The following is a 23,505-nucleotide window of genomic DNA, read 5'->3' as shown; positions in this document are numbered from 1 at the left end:
CACAATCCCTACCACCACTTCCCTCAAGACCCTAGGATGTAAGCCATCAGGTCCAGGTGATTTATCCGCCTTGAGTCCCATTATTTTACCGAGTACCACTTCCTTAGTGATTTTGATCGTGTTTAGCTCCTCCCCCCCTTTAGCCCCCTGTTTGTCCAGTGTTGGGATATTCTTAGTGTCTTCTACTATAAAGACTGATGTAAAATATTCATTCAGTGTTTTTGCCATCTCCATATTTCCCACCATTAATTTCCCAGTCTCATCCTCTAAGGGACCAACATTTACTTTAGCCACCCTTTTTCTTTTTATATAACTATAAAAACTCTTACTATCTGTTTTTATATTTTTTGCTAATTTACTTTCATAATCTATCTTCCCTTTCTTAATCAATCTTTTTGTTATTTTTTGCTGTCTTTTAAAGTTTTCCCAATCCTCTATCCTCCCACTAGATTTGGCTACCTTATATGCCCTTGTTTTTAGTCGAATACTATCCTTAATTTCTTTACTTAGCCACGGATGGCTGTCTTTTCTTTTGCACCCTTTTCTTCTCAGTGGAATTATTTTTTTTGGAAGTTGTAAAATAACTCCTTAAATGTACACCACTGATCATGTATCGTCTTACCCTTTAATCTATTTTCCCAATCCACTCTACTCAATTCCGCTCTCATACCTTCATAGTCTCCTTTATTCAAGCTTAGCACGCTTGTTTGAGATCCAACCTTCTCACCCTCTAATTGAATATGGAATTCAACCATGTTATGGTCACTCATTCCAAGGGGATCCTTTACTAGGACATTTTTAATTAATCCCGTCTCGTTACACAGGACCAGATCTAAGGTTGCTTGCCCCCTGGTCGGTTCAGTTACATACTGCTCAAGAAACCCATCCCTAATACACTCAATGAACTCATCCTCAAGGCAGCCCTGCCCAATTTGATTTGTCCAATTAATATGATAGTTAAAATCCCCCATAATTATAGATGTTCCCTTATTACAAGCCTCAACTATTTCCTGATTGATACCCCGTCCAACAGAATTGCCACTGTTCGGAGGCCTATAGACTACGCCCACTAGTGTTTTTTTCCCCTTATTATTCCTTACCTCCACCCAAACTGTTTCATTAGCCTGATCTTTTGACCCAATATCATTTCTCTGTATTACAGTGATTCCTTCCTTTATTAACATAGCCACCCCACCTCCCCTTCCTTCCTGCCTGTCCTTCCTGATCGTTAAATAACCTAGTATGTTTAATTCCCAGGCATTGTCACCCTGCAGCCATGTTTCTGTAATGGCCACAAGATCATACCCATATGTAGTTATTTGTGCCATTAACTCGTCTATTTTGTTACGACTACTACGTGCATTCAGATAGAGAACTTTCAAATATGTTTTGTGACACTTAGTTCCTGCTTTTGCCCTTTTTATTATTTTACCTTTTACTCCACACCTTCTGCCCCTTCCTGACATGATCTGGTTTTTAATTTCCCCACTGCTACCTAAGTCTATGACCTTCTCTGTTGTCATTTTTATTATTTGCTCTCTAGGAACCTCCCCCCCCACTAGTTAGTTTAAAGCCCTCTCTACAGCCCTAGTTATATGATCCGCCAGGACTCTAGTCTCAGCACTGGCCAAGTGACGCCCGTCCCAACAGAACAGCTCCCTCCTGCCCCAGTACTGGTGCCAGTGTCCCAGGAAGCAAAACCCATTTCTCCCACACCAGTCTTTGAGCCACGCATTTAACTCTCTAATTTTATTTGTCCTAGCCAAATTCGCTCGTGGCTCAGGCAATAATTCAGAGATTATTACCCTTGTGGTTCTGCTTTTTAATTTGGCCCCTAGCTGCTCAAACTCCCTCAGCAGAACCTCCTTCCTTGTCCTATCTATGTCATTGGTACCAACATGGACCACGACAACTGGATCCTCCCCCTCCCACTCCAAGTTTCTCTCCAGTCCAGAGGAGATGTCCTTAACCCTGGCACCGGGCAGGCAACACAGCCTTCGGGACTCCCGCTCTCGGCTGCAAAGAACTCTATCTATCCCCCCAACGATACTATCCCCTACCACTACAACATTTCTTTTAACTCCCCCCACTTGAATGGCCCCCTGCTCCACGGTGCTGTGGTCAGGTTGCTCATCCTCCCCGCAGACCCTGTTCCCATCCTCACAGGGAGTAAGAGCCTCGAACCTGTTGGACAAGTGCAAGGGCTGCAGCTCCTCCAACACTACCTCCTGGATCCCCGTACCTGCCTCACTTCTAGTCACACCATCCTGACCCTGGCCACGGATTACATCTGAATTAATTAATCTAATTAGTGTGACTACCTCGTGCTACACAGAGTCCAGGTAACTCTCCCCCTCCCTGATGTGTCTCAGTGTTTGAAGCTCGGACTCCAGCTCTTCAACACGGAGCCGGAGTTCCTCGAGCAGCCAACACTTACTGCAAATGTGATCACCGTGAGCATCAATGGTGTCCACCAGCTCTCACATATTGCGGCAGCAACACATCACCTGATCTCCCATTCTATGTAACTAATTAATTTTATTAATATTATTCTTAAATATCCTCTGCCCCGATTCTAGATGGTGAATATCACACCTTAGAAACTATAAACCAAAGAGATTTAAGCTTAAAAAGGGAGAAATACTTAAAAACCAATCACTTACCCGCTTTCTGGTGACGTCACACTTGGATTACTTTTTACCTCTCTCCTCCCAGACTGGAGACTGGTACACCTTACCTGGTCTCTGGGACTTTTATAGCCCCGCTCTGCCGCTCAGGATTCCCGCCGACGCTGTGAGGCCTTACCTGGTCTCTGGGGACTTTTATAGCCCCGCTCTGCCGCTCAGGATTCCCGCCGACGCTCTGAGGCCTTACCTGGTCTCTGGGGACTTTTATAGCCCCGCTCTGCCGCTCAGGATTCCCGCCGACGCACTGAGGCCTTACCTGGTCTCTGGGGACTTTTATAGCCCCGCTCTGCTGCTCAGGATTCCCGCCGACGCACTGAGGCCTTACCTGGTCTCTGGGGACTTTTATAGCCCCGCTCTGCCGCTCAGGATTCCCGCCGATGCACTGAGGCCTTACCTGGTCTCTGGGGACTTTTATAGCCCCGCTCTGCCGCTCAGGATTCCCGCCGACGCACTGAGGCCTTACCTGGTCTCTGGGGACTTTTAGAGCCCCGCTCTGACACCCAGGATTCCCGCCGACGCACTGAGGCCTTACCTGGTCTCTGGGGACTTTTATAGCCCCGCTCTGCCACTCAGGATTCCCGCCGACGCTGTGAGGCCTTACCTGGTCTCTGGGGACTTTTATAGCCCCGCTCTGACACTCAGGATTCCCGCCGACGCACTGAGGCCTTACCTGGTCTCTGGGGACTTTTATAGCCCCACTCTGCCGCTCAGGATTCCCGCCGATGCACTGAGGCCTTACCTGGTCTCTGGGGACATTTATAGCCCCGCTCTGTCGCTCAGGATTCCCGCCGACGCACTGAGGCCTTACCTGGTCTCTGGGGACTTTTATAGCCCCGCTCTGCCGCTCAGGATTCCCGCCGACGCACTGAGGCCTTACCTGGTCTCTGGGGACTTTTATAGCCCCGCTCTGCCGCTCAGGATTCCCGCCGACGCTGTGAGGCCTTACCTGGTCTCTGGGGACTTTTATAGCCCCGCTCTGCCGCTCAGGATTCCCGCCGACGCTCTGAGGCCTTACCTGGTCTCTGGGGACTTTTATAGCCCCGCTCTGCCGCTCAGGATTCCTGCCGACGCACTGAGGCCTTACCTGGTCTCTGGGGACTTTTATAGCCCCACTCTGACACTCAGGATTCCCGCCAACGCTGTGAGGCCTTACCTGGTCTCTGGGGACTTTTATAGCCCCGCTCTGACACTCAGGATTCCCGCCGACGCACTGAGGCCTTACCTGGTCTCTGGGGACTTTTATAGCCCCCTCTGCCGCTCAGGATTCCCGCCGACGCACTGAGGCCTTACCTGGTTTCTGGGGACTTTTATAGCCCCGCTCTGCCGCTCAGGATTCCCGCCGATGCACTGAGGCCTTACCTGGTCTCTGGGGACATTTATAGCCCCGCTCTGCCGCTCAGGCTTCCCGCCGACGCACTGAGGCCTTACCTGGTCTCTGGGGACTTTTATAGCCCCGCTCTGCCACTCAGGATTCCCGCCGACGCTGTGAGGCCTTAACTGGTCTCTGGGGACTTTTATAGCCCCGCTCTGCCGCTCAGGATTCCCGCCGACGCACTGAGGCCTTACCTGGTCTCTGGGGACTTTTATAGCCCCGCTCTGCCGCTCAGGATTCCCGCCGACGCACTGAGGCCTTACCTGGTCTCTGGGGACTTTTATAGCCCCGCTCTGCCACTCAGGATTCCCGCCGACAGGATTCCAAGAGATAAGAAGTGCACAAAGACCATTCGACTGCTAGGCGGTTCCTCATCAGTTCAGGTTAATCCACAGTTTGAATAACAGTGCTGACTATTACTAGCAAGAGTAGCTTCTCTTATTTCTCTCAAATAGAGATTGCAGCTGCAAAATTCTGAGGCTGCGCCATAAGATCAGTGAAGTAATCGGAATCCAGACTTCAGATTTGTGATTTCCCACTCTCCAAAGTAATTGTTCTGAATTCAAGCATGATTGCAAGTTGACACAACCATGTTGTCCCAAAATATACCCTCCACTCACGTAACTTCATCGCATTTTCTAACCATAACCAGCATCAGACGCTTGCAAGGACCTTTCTGGTCTTTCCTCCTCAAAAGAAACCGAAAATTTAGTTCCCCCAAATAATCCAAATGTATTTCTTCTCAAGCAGCATAGGTATGTGCAGGTCCAAAGAGTCCACTGCAATTCCTTGGACAGTCCCAAATTTGAAATTATTAAAGACCCTCAAATCCCTATTTAAATTTGCCTTCACCATCCACCCCAAATCATAAAGAGCTAGTGGGCAGGTACAAAAAATAATTTCAAAAGCTAATGGAATGTTAGCCTTTATCCCAGTGGGGCTGGAATACAAAAGGGTGGAAGTTAATCTAGTTTATAAAGCTCTGGTTAGACCACATCTGGAGTACTGCGTCCAGTTCTGGGCAATGCATCTCAGGAAGGATATATTGGCCTTGGAGAGGGTGCTACGCAAATTTACCAGAATGATACCGGGGTTAAAAGGGTTAAATTAGGAGCATAAACTAGGCTTTTATTCTCTTGAGTACAGAAGATGGCAGGGTGATCTGATGGTGCTTAAAATGTTAAAATTATTCGATAAGGTAGCTAAAGAGAAATTATTTCCCCTGGTGGGGGAATCAAGGACAAGGGGACATTTCAATTAGAGCTCGGCCATTCAGGAGTGAAATCAGGGAGCACTTTCTCACACAAAGGGAGGTAGAAATGTGAAAATTCTCTGCCCCAGAAGGCTGTGGCTGCTGGGTCAATTGGAACTTGTCAGACTGAGATCGATAGATTTTAGGCTATCGACCAAATTCCACTATAAGCCCATTGACACCCACAGCTATCTTCACTACACTTCCTCCCATCCCACTTCCTGTAAAGACTCTATTCCATTCTCCCAGTTTCTCCATCTCCATTGCCTCTGTTCTGATGATGCCACCTTCCATACCAGTGCTTCCGATATGTCTTCCCTTTTCCTCAGCCGAGGATTCCCCACTACCCTGGTTGACAGGGCCCTCGACTGTGTTTGCTCCATTTCCCTCACTTCTGCTCTCACCCCTTCCTCTCCCTCCCAGAACCACGATAGGGTTCCCCTTGTCCTCACCTTTCACCCCCACCAGCCTCCACATTCAACAGATCATCCTCCACCATTTCCGCCACCTCCAGCGTGATCCCGCCACCAAACATCATCCTCTCCCCTCCCCTTTCAGCATTCCGAAGGGACCGCTCCCTCCGTGACACCCTGGTTTACTCCTGAAACACCCCCAACACCACCTCCCCTTCTCACGACATCTTCCAGTGCAAACGCAGGAGGTGCAACACCCGCCCTTATACCTCCTCCCTTCCCACTGTCCAGGGCCCCAAAGATAGGTGAAACAGCGAAGATGCGGAGGTTGGGGATGGCATTAAATGGGAAATTAGAGAAGCGAGCAAAAAGGGCACAGCAGTCATCATGGGTGACTTTAACCTACATGTAGATTGGGCTAACCAAATTAGTAACAATAATGTGGAGAAGGAATTCGTGGAGTGTTTACGGGATAGTTTCCTGGACCAATATGTCAAGGAACCAACCAGAGATCAGGCCATCTTAGACTGGGTATTATGTAATTAGCAATCTTGTTTTACGAGGCCCCTTGTGTCGGAGCGATCATAATATGATAGAATTCTTCATTAAGATGGAGAATGAAGTAGTTGACTCAGACACTAGGGTCCTGAATTTAAATAAAGGAAACTACGATGGTCTGAGGCGCGAGTTGGGTAGGATTGACTGGGGAATGGCACTCAAAGGGTTGATGGTGGAAAGGCAATGGCAAACATTCAAAGACCGCATGGATGAACTACAGAATTTGTTCATCCCAGTTTGGCATAAAAATAAAACAAAAAAGGTGACTCAACCGTAGCTAACAAGGGAAATTAGGGATAGCATAAGATCCAAGGAGAGGGCATATAAATTGGCCAGAAAAAGCAGTAAACCTGAGGATTGGGAGCAGTTTAGGATTCAAAAAAGGAGGACAAAGGGATTAATTAAGAAGCGGAAAATAGAATATGGGAGTAAGCTTGCAAGGAACATATTAATTGACTGTAAAAGCTTTTATAGATATGTGAAGAGAAAAAGATTGGTGAAGTCAAGCATAGGTCCCTTGCAGTCAGAATCAGGAGAATTTATAATGGGGAACAAAGAAATGGCCGACCAATTAAATACATATTTTGGTTCTGCCTTCACAAAGGAGGACACAAATAACCTCCCAGAGATGTTGGGGAACATAGGGTCTGATGAAAGGGAGGAACTGAAAGAAATCAGTAGGGAATTGGTGTTAGGGAAATTGATGCAATTGAAGGTCGATAAATCCCCATGGCCTGATAATCTACATCCTAGGGTACTTAAGGAAGTGGCCCTCGAAATATTAGATGCATTGCTGATCATCTTCCAACATTCAATGGAATCTGGAACAGTACCCATGGATTGGAGGGTAGCTAATATTACCCCACTATTCAAAAAAGGTGGTAGAGAGAAAATGGGGAATTACAGATGGGTACGCCTGACATCGGTAGTGAGGAAAATGCTAGAGTCCATTATAAAAGATGTAATAGCAGAGCACTTAGAAAACAGTGACAGGATCGGACAAAGTCAACACGGATTTACAAAAGGTAAATCGTGCTTGACTAATCTACTGGAATTTTTTGAGGATGTAACTGGTAAAAGAGATAAGGGAGCACCAGTAGATGTGGTGTATTTGGACTTTCAGAAGGCTTTCGATAAGGTCCCACATAAGAGATTAGCGTGTAAAGTTAAGGTACATGGGATTGGGGGCAAGGTATTGACTTGGATAGAGAACTGGTTGGCAGACAGGAAGCAAAGAGTTGGAATAAACGGGTCTTTTTCCGAGTGGCAGGCAGTGATTAGTAGGGTACCGCAGGGATCAGTCCTTGGACCCCAGCTATTCACAATATTTATTAATGATGTAGACAAGGGAACTAGATGTAATATCTCTAAATTTGCAGACGACACAAAGCTGGGTGGGCATGTGTGCTGTGAGGAGGATGCCGAGAAACTCCAGGATGATTTGGACAGGTTGGGTGATCGGGCAGGAGCATGGCAGATGCAATATAATGTGGATAAATGTGAGATTATCCACTTTGGTGGCAAAAACAGGAAGGCAGATTATTATCTGAATGGCAATAGTTTGGGAGAAGGGGAAGTGCAACGAGACCTGGGTGTCCTTGTGCACCAGTCGCTAAAGGTAAGCATGCAGGTGCAGCAGGCGCTTAAGAAGGCAAATGGTATGTTGGCCTTCGTAGCGAGAGGGTTTGAGTACAGGAACAAGGAAGTATTGCTGCAGTTGTACAGGGCCTTGGTGAGACCACATCTTGAGTATTGTGTGCAGTTTTGGCCGCCTTATCTGAGGAAGGATGTTCTTGCCATGGAAGGAGTTCAGCGAAGATTCACCAGGCTGATACCTGGGATGGCAAGAATGACATATGAGGAGAGATTGGGTCGATTGGGCTTGTACTCGCTGGAGTTTAGAAGAATGAGAGGGGATCTCATTGAAACTTATAAAATTCTGACAGGACTGGACAGATTAGATGCAGGAAGGATGTTCCCGATGGTCGGGAAATCCAGAACCAGGGGTCACAGTCTAAGGATAAGGGGTAGACCATTTAGGACAGAAATGAGGAGGAATTTCTTCACCCAGAGAGTGGTGAACCTGTGGAATTCTCTACCACAGAAGGCAGTAGAGGCCAATTCATTAAATATACTCAAGAAGGAGTTGGATATATTTCTTAAGGCTAAAGGGATCAAGGGGTATGGGGAGAAAGCAGGGACTGGGTACTGAATTTGGATGATCAGCCTTGATCGCATTGAATGGCGGAGCAGGCTCAAGGGGCCGAATGGCCTACTCCTCCTCCTATCTTCTATGTTTACTTGAACTTCTTGCAATTTAGTATACTGTATTTGCTGCTCACGATGCGGCCTACTATACACTGGGGAGACCAAACGCAGATTGGGTGACCGCTTTGCAGAACCCCTCTGTTCCATCCGCAAGTGTAACCCCGAGTTTCCAGTTGCCTGTCACTTTAGTTCCCTGCTCCACTCCCACTCTGACTTCTCTGTCCTCAGCCTCCTACACTGTTCCAGTGAAACTCAACGGCAGCTCGAGGAACAGCACCTCATCTTTCGATTAGACACTTTACAGCCTTCCAGGTTAAACATTGAGTTCAGCAATTTCAGACCATAACCTCTGCCCACATTTTTTTGGACGGCAGCTGTTGATGATTCTGCTATTCCCATTTTCACCTCCTCTAGACCCAGCTTTTGTTTCTTTACTTGTTCCATTACTATTTCCATTCACCTTGCACCATCATCCCTTTCATCATTTAATCTCTCCTGCCTTGCACCCTATCAAAGACCTTCCCTTTTGTTCTCTCCTCCCCTCCCCTCCTTTCCCTGCCTTTGTACTTTCTCAAAACCTGTTACAGGAAACTTTCGATTTACCATCACCTAAATAACCGGAAATCTCGGTTAACCGGCAAAATTCAGGAGTAGGTTTTACTTCATATTGGTATTTGCCTTCTTCCATCTGTGCTGTGCAAGGGTGTGGCTGCAGCTGTTGCTAAGCTACAGAGATGCTTGAAACTTGTGTTCAATGTTCTACAGTTGTTGCTAAGCAACAGGGTTTGTTGCTTTACACGGAGCTGTCAGCTCTCCCTATCTTTTACTATAGCATTCGGTTATCCGGAATTTTTGATGAACCGGCACCACGTCGGTCCCGTCCGTACCGGATAAAAAAAAGTTTCCTGTATATCTCTAACTTTTTCCAGTTCTGATGAAAGGTCACCTGAAACATTAACTTAGTTTCTCTCTCATAGATGCTGCCTGGCCTGCTGAGTTTTTCTGTTTTTATTCAGATTGCCAGCATCCGCAGTATTTCACTTTTGTGTTAGGCGATAATTTTTTGTTAGGTCAGGGTACCAAGGCATGTTGCGCTAATGTGGGTAAATGGAAAGATCTAATTGAATCGCGGAGGAGGCTTGAGGGGCTAAATGGTCCTGTGTTCCTATGTTTCTAAATGCCTACCAAATGTGCCAAAATGTTCTCAGTCTTCTTCTGAACCTGACTCCTTTTACTAGGTGTCACACTTTTGAAAATTTTGAACAGCCATAGCTATTAAAATAACAATAGTATAACTTAATAACATTCTAACAAGCTGCAGAGCCACATGATTGTTAGTCAAAGCTAATGGGTCTACTCTGGTTAATTGTATTGAAGTTAAATATCTCACTGAGTTCCTCTTCTGTCTGATCTACAGAAACACGCATATTGCACACACAAACAAATCCTATAGAAGGCAGCTGGTACACTCTCGGGCACACATTTAAAATTCCGTTATCATTACCACTTTCCATCACACTGTCCTTCATTTGTGTAAAAGCCTTTCACAACTCATAAATGCAGCAGTCACCAATTAATGATCTATTACATAACTGAGAAATGGTCTTGCTCCGAGCAAGTTCCCATCGCACTTCAGACATCACAGTCTGGATTTTCCTCCACTATATTGCCAGAAATCAAGCAGGGAAACATAGAAACATAGACACGTAGAAGATAGGAGCAGGAGTAGGCCATTCGGCCCCTCGAGCCTGCTCCGCCATTCAATGAGATCATGGCTGATCATCCAAATTCAGTACCCTGTTCCTGCTTTCTCCCCATTTCCCTTGATCCCTTTAGCCTTAAGAAATATATCCAACTCCTTCTTGAATACATTCAATGAATTGGCCTCTACTGCCTTCTTTGGTAGAGAATTCCACAGGTTCACCACACTCTGGGTGAAAAAATTCCTCCTCATCTCTGTCCTAAATAGCTTACCCCTTATCCTTAGACTGTGACCCCTGGTTCTGGACTCCCCGACCATCGGGAACATCCTTCCAGCATCTAGTCCTGTTAGAAAATCATGCAGACAAGCCTATCGCTGGATCCCCACCCCTGAAAATTCCGTTTGGAAGTTTTCTTCCTATGCCACCCCTTCCCCCACAACACCTACCCCCTCCCCCCGCCCTGCCCTGCCCCTTCAGCAGAGATATCGGTCGCTTGTCCCTTGCCCATACCACCATATATAAATGACAGCAGGGGGCAGGGATAGAGAAACTTGGCCAATGTTCCTACATCCCGCCGCAGTACTGCTGACCCCATGCAGGAACTGTACAGCTGCTGAGTTCCAGATGAGACGTTAAATCGAGGCCCCGTCTGCCCTCTCAGGTAGACATAAAAAATCCCACGGCACTGTTTCAGAGAGGAGTAGGGGAGTTCCCCCCGGTGTTCCCGACAATATTTATCCTTCAACCAACATTCTACCAACAGCTAAAACAGATTATCTGGTCATTTATTTCACTGCTGCTAGTGGGAGCTTGCCGTGCACAGATTGGTTGCTGCGCTTCCTACATTACAACAGTGATTACACCACAGAAGTACTTCATTGGCTGTAAAGCGCATCGGGACGTCCTGAGGTTGCAGAAGGTGTGATATCAACGCAAGTCTCTCTTTCTCTTTTTAGTGTAGAAGGATTTCTGCTTCACCCACCGCCTGTTTCATAGCTGACCTCATAGTACTGATATAGTCAAAGACTTGAAAATGGAAAAACACATGTTGTGCAGTACTGCCATCAGTCACACATATTCACAAACAAATACATAAATTGTAAAGTGCACGGTTGAAGCCTCCAGCCAACTGTAGCCTGCCGGAAGAATAACAAGATCCCCACATTGACAATTTGAACCAAAGTGAGTAGGCAGCCAGAAAATGATTTGTCACAAGCAATATGCTTAAACATAAGTGACTGGGCAGAATCAGAGAAAGGTGGAAAAAGAAACCCGTACAGCCGCAAAGAATAAGACCTGAGTTTGCAAATTGCACCTTTAACAGGAGCTGAGCGAAGGAGCAGGTCTTCCTCACAGCTGAAAATAATTGCCAGGGGCAGACATTTCTCCAGCTTCCAGTGCACAACATAACAGTCACTCACACCAGTGCTACACATAAAAATGCTCCCAGGAGCCTGTCTCAGTTGTGCTCGTGCCCGAGAGTAATCCATTCCGTTACACCTATACATCAGAAAGCTTTCACATCCGTTGCTCGGCAGCAGTTGCTGTGCAGAAAAGAGCAGGCGGGTTCATAGAATCATACAGCACAGAAGGAGGCCATTCAGCCCATCGTGCCTGCGCCGGCTCATTGAAAGAGCTGTCCAATTGGGCCCACTCCCCCGCTCTTTCCCCATAGTCTTTTTAATGTTCACCCTGTCAAGTATTTCTCCAATTCCCTTTTGAAAGTTTCTATTGAATCTGCTTCCCCGGCGGGTTATCATGCCTTCTGGTTCTCAATCGTGCATGACTGCCGCACCACATTGATTTATAAAACATTTAAATTAAAGCACGGGAGGAGGCCGTTCGGCCCATTAATCTGTGTCAGCGTTGCCCTTTAACTGGAGCAATCTGCTGTGAGCCCTGATTTCCATGCCCTTCCCTCGTACTTTCAATAGTCTGCAATTCAAATACTTGTCCAGTTCCCTTTTGAATTATGCCATTTGTGTTCACAGTTGGAATCACAGAATGATACGGCACAGAAAGAGGCCATTCGGCCCATCGTGCCTGTGACGGCTCTTTGAAAGTTGGTGGTGGAAGCAAAGTTATTATTGAATCTGCTTCCGCCACCCTTTCAGGCAGTCCTTTCCAGGTCATTACAACTGGCTGGGCACAAAATAAATTCTCTTCATGTCGCCTGTGGTTCTTTCGCCAATGACCTTAAATATGTGCTTTGGTTAACAACCCTTCTGCCACTGGAAACAGTTTCTCCTTATTTACTCAATCAAAACCCTTCATGATTTTGAAAACCGATATCAAATTTCCCCCTAACTTTCTCTGCTCTTTAAATGTTTTTTTTAATTTATATGCGTGGGAGAGTAGTCTGAATTGGGTTGTGAGATTTCTTGTCTCATCTCACACATTGAGCTTACCAAGCCAGCCAGAAGCCATTCCCATTCCAGTCAGTAACTGCATCCACAGTGCTGGGACTGCTTCTCCTGCTCTCTGTTACTGCCTGAATCACATCTCAGGTGACTTCCTCACCCACATCAGGTAACACCCTGCAAGGGCAGTGATTGGCTCTTACCTCAGACCTTCCCCAAGGTATAGGCAATGAATGATCCACACTCAGCATGTGCCCTCTACAGTGAGCTTCCCACGTCAACCCAAGCACCCCACCCACCCGCCCCTTCAACCACTGTCTGCTCCACCTGTGACAGAGACTGTGGCCCCGATTTTCGGCTTATGTGGGAAATGGTCGGGTTTGAAAGTTCTCTATCTGAATGCACATAGCATTCATAACAAAATGGATGAGTTAATGGCACAAATAACTACATATGGGTATGATCTTGTGGCCATTACAGAAACATGGCTGCAGGGTGACAATGCCTGGGAATTAAACATACTAGGTTATTTAACGATCAGGAAGGACAGGCAGGAAGGAAGGGGAGGTGGGGTGGCTATGTTAATAAAGGAAGGAATCACTGTAATACAGAGAAATGATATTGGGTCAAAAGATCAGGATAATGAAACAGTTTGGGTGAAGGTAAGGAAAAATAAGGGGAAAAAAACACTAGTGGGCGTAGTCTATAGGCCTCCGAACAGTGGCAACCCTGTTGGACGGAGCATCAATCAGGAAATAGTTGAGGCCTGTAATAAGGGAACATCTATAATTATGGGGGATTTTAACTATCATATTAATTGGACAAATCAAATTGGGCAGGGCTGCCTTGAGGATGAGTTCATTGAGTGTATTAGGGATGGGTTTCTTGAGCAGTATGTAACTGAACCGACCAGGGGGCAAGCAACCTTAGATCTGGTCCTGTGTAACGAGACAGGATTAATTAAAAATGTCCTAGTAAAGGATCCCCTTGGAATGAGTGACCATAACATGGTGGAATTCCATATTCAATTAGAGGGTGAGAAGGTTGGATCTCAAACAAGCGTGCTAAGCTTGAATAAAGGAGACTATGAAGGTATGAGAGCGGAATTGAGTAGAGTGGATTGGGAAAATAGATTAAAGGGTAAGACGATACATGATCAGTGGTGTACATTTAAGGAGTTATTTTACAACTTCCAAAAAATATATATTCCACTGAGAAGAAAAGGGTGTAAAAGAAAAGACAGCCATCCGTGGCTAAGTAAAGAAATTAAGGATAGTATTCGACTAAAAACAAGGGCATATAAGGTAGCCAAATCTAGTGGGAGGATAGAGGATTGGGAAAACTTTAAAAGACAGCAAAAAATAACAAAAAGATTGATTAAGAAAGGGAAGATAGATTATGAAAGTAAATTAGCAAAAAATATAAAAACAAATAGTAAGAGTTTTTATAGTTATATAAAAAGAAAAAGGGTGGCTAAAATAAATGTTGGTCCCTTAGAGGATGAGACTGGGAAATTAATGGTGGGAAATATGGAGATGGCAAAAACACTGAATGAATATTTTGTATCAGTCTTTACAGTAGAAGACACTAAGAATATCCCAACACTGGACAAACAGGGGGCTAAAGGGGGGGAGGAGCTAAACACGATCAAAATCACTAAGGAAGTGGTACTCGGTAAAATAATGGGACTCAAGGCGGATAAATCACCTGGACCTGATGGCTTACATCCTAGGGTCTTGAGGGAAGTGGTGGTAGGGATTGTGGATGCATTGGTAATAATTTTCCAAAATTCCCTGGACTCGGCAAAGGTCCCGGCAGACTGGAAAACTGCTAATGTAACACCCTTATTTAAAAAGGGCAGTAGACAGAAGGCTGGAAACTAGATGTTAGCCTAACATCTGTGGTAGGTAAAATTTTGGAGTCCATTATTAAGGAGACAGTAACAGGACATTTGGATAATCATAATTTAATAGGACAAAGTCAGCATGGTTTTATGAAGGGGAAGTCATGTTTGCCAAATTTGCTGGAGTTCTTTGATGAAGTAACATATAGGGTGGATAAAGGGGAACCAGTGGATGTAGTGTATTTAGACTTCCAAAAGGCATTTGACAAGGTGCCACACAAAAGATTATTGCTTAAGATAAAAAATCACGGGATTGGGGTTAATATTCTGGCATGGATAGAGGATTGGCTATCTAACAGAAGGCAGAGAGTTGGGATAAATGGTTCATTCTCAGACTGGCAAACAGTAACTAATGGTGTTCCGCAGGGGTCAGTGCTGGATCCCCAACTCTTTACAATCTATATTAACGATTTGGAGGAGGGGACCGAGTGTAACATATCAAAGTTTGCAGATGATACTAAGATGGGAGGGAAAGTAGTAAGTGAGGAGGACATAAAAAACCTGCAAGGGGACATAGACAGGCTAAGTAAGTGGGCAGAGATTTGGCAGATGGAATACAGTACTGGAAAGTGTGAGGTTATGCACTTTGGCAGGAAAAATCGTAGAGCAAGTTATTATCTTAATGGCAAGAAACTGGAAAGTACTGAAGTACAAAGGGATCTGGGGGTCCTGGTGCACGAAACTCAAAAGGTTAGGTGCAGCAAGTGATTAAGAAGGCCAATGGAATGTTGGCTTTCATTGCTAGGGGGATAGAATATAAAAATAGGAAGGTATTGCTTCAGTTGTACAAGGTATTGGTGAGACCGCACCTGGAATACTGCGTACAGTTTTGGTGTCCATACTTAAGAAAGGACATACTTGCTCTCGAGTCAGTACAAAGAAGGTTCACTCGGTTAATCCCGGGGATGAGGGGATGGACATATGAGGAGAGGTTGAGTAGATTGGGACTCTATTCATTGGAGTTCAGAAGAATGAGAGGCGATCTTATTGAAACATATAAGATTGTGCAGGGGTTGGATCGGGTGGATGTGCGGAAGATGTTCCCGATGATGGGTGAAACAAGAGCTAGGGGACATAGTCTTAGAATAAGGGGCTGCTCTTTCAAAACTGAGATGAGGAGGAACTACTTCACTCAGAGGGTGGTAGGTCCATGGAATATGCTGCCCCAAAAAGCTGTAGAAGCTACATCATTACATAAATTTAAAACAGAAATAGACAGTTTCCTAGAAGTAAAGGGAATTAAGGGTTACGGGGAGCGGGCAGGAATTTGGACATGAGTCTAGGTTCGGATCGGTCATGGCCCTGTGCGTAGCGGAGCGGGCCCAGGGGCCGTGTAGCCTGATCCTGCTCCTATTTCGTGTGTCTAATTCTGTTAGATTCAGGAGATGGTTCTGTGATAGCGGATTGGCGGTTAGGATCAGATCAGCCTCCGGGTGCTCCGGTTTCCTCCCACAGTCCAAAGATGTGCGGGTTAGGTTGATTGGCCATGATAAAAATTGGCCCTTAGTGTTAGGGGGGATTAAATACATGGGGTTACGGGGTTACGGGGATAGGGCTTGGGTGGGATGGCTGTCGGTGTAGGGACCGGGTGCTAGGGTTTGGATGATCAGCCATGATCTCGTTGAATGGCGGAGCAGGCTCGAAGGGCCGAATGGCCTACTCCTGCTCCTAGTTTCTATGTTTCTATGTTTCTATGATCTTATTGAATGGCGGAGCAGGCTCGAGGGGCCGATTGGCCTACTCCTGCTCCTATTTCTTATGTTCTTATGTTCTTATGTTCCCCGAATGTGGGGTTTCTGACATACATAAAAAAGTGTCAGCCAGCTCCATGCAATTTTCCCTCAATTGGCCAATTAATTCCCAGCATGTGGGAAGCCTTGCTAATTGTCCAGTTCGAGTCAGAAATCCCCACAGTATGATGTCATCATTTGTGGTGCTTTCAAGGTCCACAGCAAGCACTGCATCCTCTGATGGCATCCAAACGAACCATATAGGATGGCAGAGGAGCCTACAGCAGCTGTGGCCAGTGCCAGACCCCGAGCTGCCTTCAAATTCGATGAGGCTTCACTGCAGGCATTATTGGATGGGGTTAGGGCCCACAGGGAGGTCCTCTTCCCTAGGTCAGGGAGGAAGAGGCCTCCCACTGAGACCAATGCTGCATGGATGCAGGTGTCAGCAGATGCCAACTCGCTGGGAGTCACCAGAGGAACCTTGGCATTATATCTCTAACTCCTTCCTTAACTCCCCCACAGTACCATCCAGAGCCCCCATCCTCACTGTGGAGGAGGAAGAGGCTGTGCAGCCAGACTCCTCAGAGGAAGCTCCAACCTCTGAGGGCACAGCGTCAGCAGAAGTAAGCGCACCCAGCACCAGCGCAGACACTCACACCTCGGGGGGACCTTCGGGACATAGAGTAGTGTTATCACCTGGTGTTTCACAGCTCACAAGTGAGCCTCAGAAGATTCTGGAGACAGGGACAGCAGTGGAGAGTCCTTGCCGGAGGACGCAGGACTCTGCCATCTCAGCTCAGCTGCACTGCATGTCGACCCTCTGCCTCCGGGTCCATCTGCAAGAGAAGAGGTGATGGATCTCCATGCACAAATGCAGGAGTCTCTGGCAGGTTTTGTCTCCAGGGTCGCTGCAAGTGTGGAGCGAATGGAGGAGTCCATAGCGACCATGAGCAGAGCCTTTGTGGAGTCATTGGCGCATGAACGCATCACCATGGAAAGGTTGACAACCTCCATGGAGGAGATAACTCGCCAAGGTACGGAAAACATGGTGAGTGCTCATAAGAGAATGACATCTCTTGAGGAACGTTGGCCATCAGTTGAACAGAGAAACCAGATCTTCATGGAAGTCCTTCTGAGTAGGACTGCCAGTGCAGATACAGGTCCCCATGGCCCCCTAAAGCGCAGCAAGGTGCTCTCAAGCCACTTCCAAGCGCTGGCCCCTTCTGGCCTGTGCAGCTTCAGGTGAGTGAGCAGCAGCCTGGTGCTCCTGTTGCTGACCCTGCTGTTCCTGGTTCTGCTGCTGCCGCCTCTGCTGCTGGAGATCCTGTAATGGCAAGAAGGGAAGGAAAAAAAGGCGTCCCATGCTTCTCGTAGATGCCTCCGCTGAGGAAGCGCTGAGTGAGGGCGAGAGGGGCTTCCCAGGAGATCACATTGGAGAAGTGTGTGAGGCTCCAACCTTCCACAGCTGTGCCTAAGCCTTGAAGAAGTAGCCCCAAGCCTTCAGCAACAAGGTTCTTCAACATACAAATGCTGTCCCTTTAAATCGCAGCTTCTCTATTGACCTGCAGCTGACAGCTAGCAAGCTGGCAAGCTTCATGCCAGCTCTCAGCAGCGGGTTTCCCCGCAGGCGGGTTTCATGTGGGGAAAGCCCCAAAGTCGCAACGGCCCTGGAAAATCTACCTCAACGAGATAATTATTGGTAATTAGTGTGCTGACGACCAGTCCCGCCAGCGGCGGCCGAGACTGAAGCGGGGTGCGGGGAAACAGCTGTCCGAAAGTCGGACAGGGCGGGGAATCAGGTGTGGGGGGGGTCCTGACCCGCTTTTTCGCCGATTTTCGGCCCCCGGCCGCATGAAAAGCCGCCTGACGGCGGCCAGAAAATCGGGGCCTGTAGGTCCCGCATTGGACTCATCAGTCACCTGTGAACTCATTTTTAATGTGGAAGCAAGTCATCCTCGGTTCCGAGGGACTGCCTCTGAAGCAGAAGACTGTTGTGTTCTCATACAAAGGAAAGGAAACTGTAAAAGCTGGAAACCTGAAACCAGAAAGAGAAAATGTTTGCAGTGCACAGCAGGTCCGTCAGCATCTGTATAGAGAATAGACAGGTTATCATGTTCTGATTAATGTTTACACACGAAAAGATAACTTGTCTTTTCTATTTACAGGTTTGGACAGATCTGCTCCCTCTCCTGTAAAAGGCAGTGGATGCCATGGTTACAGTCAATGTTCCCTGCAAGCTGTGCTTTGTTCTGTGTGGCCGGTTTCTTTAAATGCGTGTTCCCTTTAAATTTCTGCGTCTTTACCACGAAAAAGCCGGTGAGCGGCCTGTGCGGGACCTTTCAAATTACTGCCCGGGGGCGCATGTGCGCGCACCTTAGCGGGAACCTTGGTTACTTACAGTTACAGCTAATTAGATCATTTGAAACTTTAATCTTTACAAATCAACATAAGGACAAATATCCTTTTCTCTTATAAATGGCCTCTACTATCAACTCAACTCTTGTGTGTTTGTGCAGGGTTGGACCTCAGTATTCTCCCCTTCTCTCCTAAATATAGCGAGTACAGTTCCACAGCTGCCTGATATGGCTGCTCAAGCTGGCAAGCCTAGAAAGTGTGCTGGCAGCAGACTTCACTGAGGAGGTCCTCAAAGCCAAGTCTGAGGCTGTCCAACCACACTGCTGCCTTCCGCCATTGCTCTGTGATCAGGAAGTGGGGGCCCTTCCTCAGGCCGCAGGCACTGAAGCGATTGGAGTAGAGCCGTGAGTGCCACAGCTGAGATGAGCTAATGCCGTATAGGCCAGCGTTCAAACCTGGCCGTCTGCTGGTCCGTACGGCCCGAAGGAGAACTTCTCCAGTCTCTCCGCATAACTGAAGGAATGCGCTCAGCCGTATGTTTACCGTCAGCGTCAACTGTGGCTCAGTGGGTAGCACCACTGCTTGAGTCAGAAGGTTGGGGGTTCATAGTCCCACTCCAGGGGCTTGGAGAACAAAAATCTAGGCTGACGCTCCAGTGGCGTGCTATACTGTCGGAGGTGCCGTCTTTCAGATGAGATGTTAAAGCGAGGCCCTGTCTGCCCTCTCAGGTGGACGTAAAAGATCCCATGGTGCTATTTCGAAGAAGAACATAAGAAGTAACCCTGGTGTCCTGGCCAATATTAACCCCTCAATCGATATCACTAAAAAAAACACAGATTTTCTGGTCATGATCATGTTGCTGTTTGTAGGAGCTTGCTGTGTGCAAATTGGCTGCTGCATTTCCTACCTTACTACACTTCAAAAAGTACTTTATTGGCTGTAAAGTGCTTTGGGACGTCTGGTGGTTGTGAAAGGCGCTATAGAAATGCAAGTCTGTCTTTCTTTCATTAAAATTCATCTCCACACTGCTCAACCCAATGTGAGTGGGGGTGAGATAACTGCTTGCACATAGGAAGCTATTAGCAAGGTGTTGAACCAAGACAGTGTTTTTGCTGAGTATGATGATTTGATGTGAATATTTAGCAGTGGGCTTGCAGAATATTAATTAAATGAACTCGGTTATATACGAGTTCAAACTTAACACAAACACAACAAGCCCAACATTGTTACATTCGTAATTGCACTGGGTGGTGCAATGGCTTGGATCGTGACCTTTCGCTTCTTAAGAGATGGGTTCAAATCCAGCCCACATTGATCCGATTCTTCTCATTCTGCTGGCTATACGGGACTCACAGCACTAAATTGGACACCATGGGGCTCGATTTTCCCAGCCCCAAGGAGGCGGGTTTGGAGCCGTGCGAGTTGTTAAAATCGGCAAAACTGGCGGGCGGGCCCGTTCCTGCCTCCAGCCCGCCTCCGAGCAATTTTCCCAAGTGCGTGTTTTCTGACCCGCTTTCCATCCCGCCTCCAAGAGGCGGGATAGGCCCTTAAGGCCCTTAACAACCAATTAATTGCCTCTATAATCCCATTTTGAGAGGCCTTTCCGATTTTAACACATTTCCCCCATCCCTCACGCCTCCTCTGCAACACGCCAGGTAATCCTGGCGACCTCACTAGTGGATTGCTTACAAACAGCTGCAGCTCCACCATTACAAAGGAGTTTTCACCGATGATCATTTGCAGGTGGCAGAACTTTGTTGTTTTAGGTCTGGGGGAACTTTTAGCAGGCATACTCAGTGTTGTGGAAGTTTGGAGCCTGACACCCATCTCCAGTGTGACCGCCTTGGAAACCCCTCTCCGCACCTTGACTAAGCGCTTCCTCAACTGAGGCATATACCAGATTACAATTCGCCCTAAGCCCTCAATGTAGAAGTCCCATTAGCGAAATGACACACACCACAACCGCAACAGTTTGCCATCATAATTTTTTATGACAATAAGCAACTGATGGCTCCTCAAAATTAAACACAACATTACACCCAAGTGACAACCCTTGTGACAATTTGTGCATTATCTTCCTCTTACATGTGCTCTTATGTGGTGCTTCCCCTGTGGCTTCAGCAGATGTGGAAGCCCCTTGCTCACTTTCTTGCTGCTCCTGTCTCGACACCTTTGGCGGGTGTCCTCTGGCATTGCGAACCTGTGAGGGCTCGGCAACAGTCTGCTGCTCCCGTGGCTGTGCAGGGGTTGAGATGCCGATCTCAGTTGGGTGGGGACTCTGACCGAGGGCTCTGCAGTAGCATGGTCGTGTGAGCGCTTGGACAGGAGCCCCCACTTCCGTGTTGTATGCCACCAACATCCCTCTCATGGGTCAGCCTCACTTCAGAGCTAGCAAGTGGCTGGACAGCACCTTGTTGCACTGCAGGGGCCCATGAGGACCCATTTCTGCACTGGAAGTCCTACTCCAGAGGACTTGCATTAAGGTCTGGTTTGTTTGCTCAATAGCTAACCATCGCTCCTCAAGAGATGTTAGTCTATTCTGAACAATTACCATGTTTTCCATACCCTGGCGACTAAGCTCCTCCATGGACATAGCCATCCTCTCCTCTACGGTAGCCAGCCTTACCATGGAGGTAGCCATCCTTTCGACGGAGGTTGCCATCCTTTCCACGGAGATGCATTTATGCACTAATGCCTCCACAAAGGCTCTGCTCATGTTCGCAATGGACTCCTCCATTCGCTCCACACTCGCAGTGACCCTGGAGACAAAACCTGCCAGAGACTCCTGCACCTGTTCCTGGAGTTTCAGCACTGCTCTCCTTCTGGATGGACCCGAAGGCACAGGGTCGATATGCAGCTGAGCCGAGCTGGCAGAGTCCTGCTCCCTCCGACGAGGACTCTCCACTGCTGACCCTGTCTCCACCATCTTCTGATGCTCACTTGTGAGCTGTGATACACCAGGTGACAGCACTACTCTATCTCGCGAAGGTCCCACCGAGGTGTGAGTGTCTGCGCTGGTGCTGGGTGCACTGAATTCTGCTGAGGCTGCACCCTCAGAGGTTGCAGCTTCCTCTGAGAAGCCTGGAAGCTCAGGCTCTTCCACCTGGACAGTGGGGACAGAGGCTCTCGATGGTCCAGTGGGGGAGTTAGAGATGTGAGGTAAAGGTTGCATGCACATTGAAAAGTGCAGATGATCATAAGTCAATCTGTTCGAGCATCAGAATCATTATCAGTGACTCATGCAATGCCAATGAGAGAGATGCCAAACTATTCTGTCACCAGCTTGCTGCGATGTGCCCACCTGTCCGTCCCCCACTTGAGAATCCTCATCGATTCCAGCGATCTCCAGGGCCGCCTCCTCCAAGGTGGTGAGCTGGGCTACTGAGGGTGGCCCTCCTCCTCATAGAGTCATAGAGTCATAGAGTTTTACAGCACAGAAAGAGGCCCTTCGGCCCATCGTGTCTGCGCCACCCATCCCTCCCTGTCCAGTCTAATCCCATTTTCCAGCATTTGGTCCATAGCCTTGTATGCAATGGCATTTCAAGTGCTCATCCAAATGCTTCTTGAATGTTGTGAGGGTTCCTGCCTCTACCACCCTTTCAGGCAGTGAGTTCCAGCTTCCAACCACCCTCTGGGTGAAAAAGTTCCTCCTCAAATCCCCCCTAAATCTCCTGCCCCTTACCCTGAATCTGTGCCCCCTTGTTATTGACCCCCCTACTAAGGGGAAAAGTTCCTCTTTATCTACCCTATCTATGCCCCTCATCATTTTGTACACCTCAATCAGGTCCCCCCTCAGCCTTCTTTGCTCCAAGGAAAACAACCCCAGCCTGTCCAGTCTCTCTTCATAGCTGAGGCGCTCCATCCCAGCTAACATCCTGGTGAATCTTCTCTGCACCCTCTCCAAAGCAATCACATCCTTCCTATAGTGAGGCGACCAGAACTGCACACAGTACTCCAGCTGTGGCCTCACCAGCGTTTTGTACAGCTCCATCATAACCTCCCTGCTCTTATATTCTATGCCTCTGCTAATGAAGGCAAGTATCCCATAAGCCTTTTTAACCACCTTATCTACCTGTTCCGCTGCCTTCAGGGAATTATGTACATGTACACCAAGGTCCCTCTGACCCTCTGTACTTCCTAGGGTCCTACCACTCATTGTGTATTCCCTTGCCTTATTTGTCCGTCCAAAATGCATCACCTCGCACTTTTCCGGGTTAAATTCCATTTGCCACTTTTCCGCCCATCTGACCAACCCGTTAATATTGTCCTGTAGCCTGAGGCTTTCCTCCTCGCAATTTACCACCCCACCAATTTTCGTGTCATCCGCGAACTTACTGATCATACCCTTTACATTCTCATCCAAATCATTAATGTAGATCACAAACAGCAAGGGACCCAGCACCGATCCCTGAGGTACCCCACTGGACACAGGCTTCCAGTCACAAAAGCAACCTTCGACCATCACCCTCTGCCTCCTGCCACTCAGCCAGTTTAGGATCCAACGCGCCAAGGCCCCCTGGATCCCATGGGCTCTTACCTTCTTGACCAGTCTCCTATGCGGGACCTTGTCAAAAGCTTTACTGAAGTCCATGTAAACCACATCCACAGCATTTCCCTCATCCACACACCTAGTCACCCCCTCGAAAAATTCAATCAGATTGGTCAGACATGATTTACCCTTGACAAAGCCATGCTGACTATCCCCGATTAATCCTTGCCTCTCCAAGTGGAGACTAATTTTGTCCCTCAGAATTTTTTCCAATAATTTCCCTACCACAGATGTTAGGCTCACTGGCCTGTAATTCCCTGGTTTATCCCTGCTACCCTTCTTGAATAATGGTACTACATTAGCTGTTCTCCAGTCCTCTGGTACATCCCCTGTGGCCAGAGAGGTTCTGAAAATT

At 47.5% G+C, this 23,505-nt stretch overlaps 1 non-coding gene across 1 annotated transcript; it reads right to left on the bottom strand.

Moving 5' to 3' along the window:
• Positions 1-12,598: 12,598 nt before the first annotated feature.
• Positions 12,599-12,890, bottom strand: LOC147123697 (Nuclear RNase P). The gene has a single exon (XR_015075225.1).
• Positions 12,891-23,505: the final 10,615 nt, after the last annotated feature.

The sequence above is a fragment of the Somniosus microcephalus genome, chromosome 2 (genome assembly GCF_052327205.1).
Source record: "Somniosus microcephalus isolate GS21.2 chromosome 2, FLI_Smic_1.0, whole genome shotgun sequence".
Taxonomy (NCBI): Eukaryota; Metazoa; Chordata; class Chondrichthyes; order Squaliformes; family Somniosidae; genus Somniosus; species Somniosus microcephalus.
Note: the sequence above shows the minus strand (reverse complement) of the source record. Positions and strands in the feature narration are given on the sequence as shown.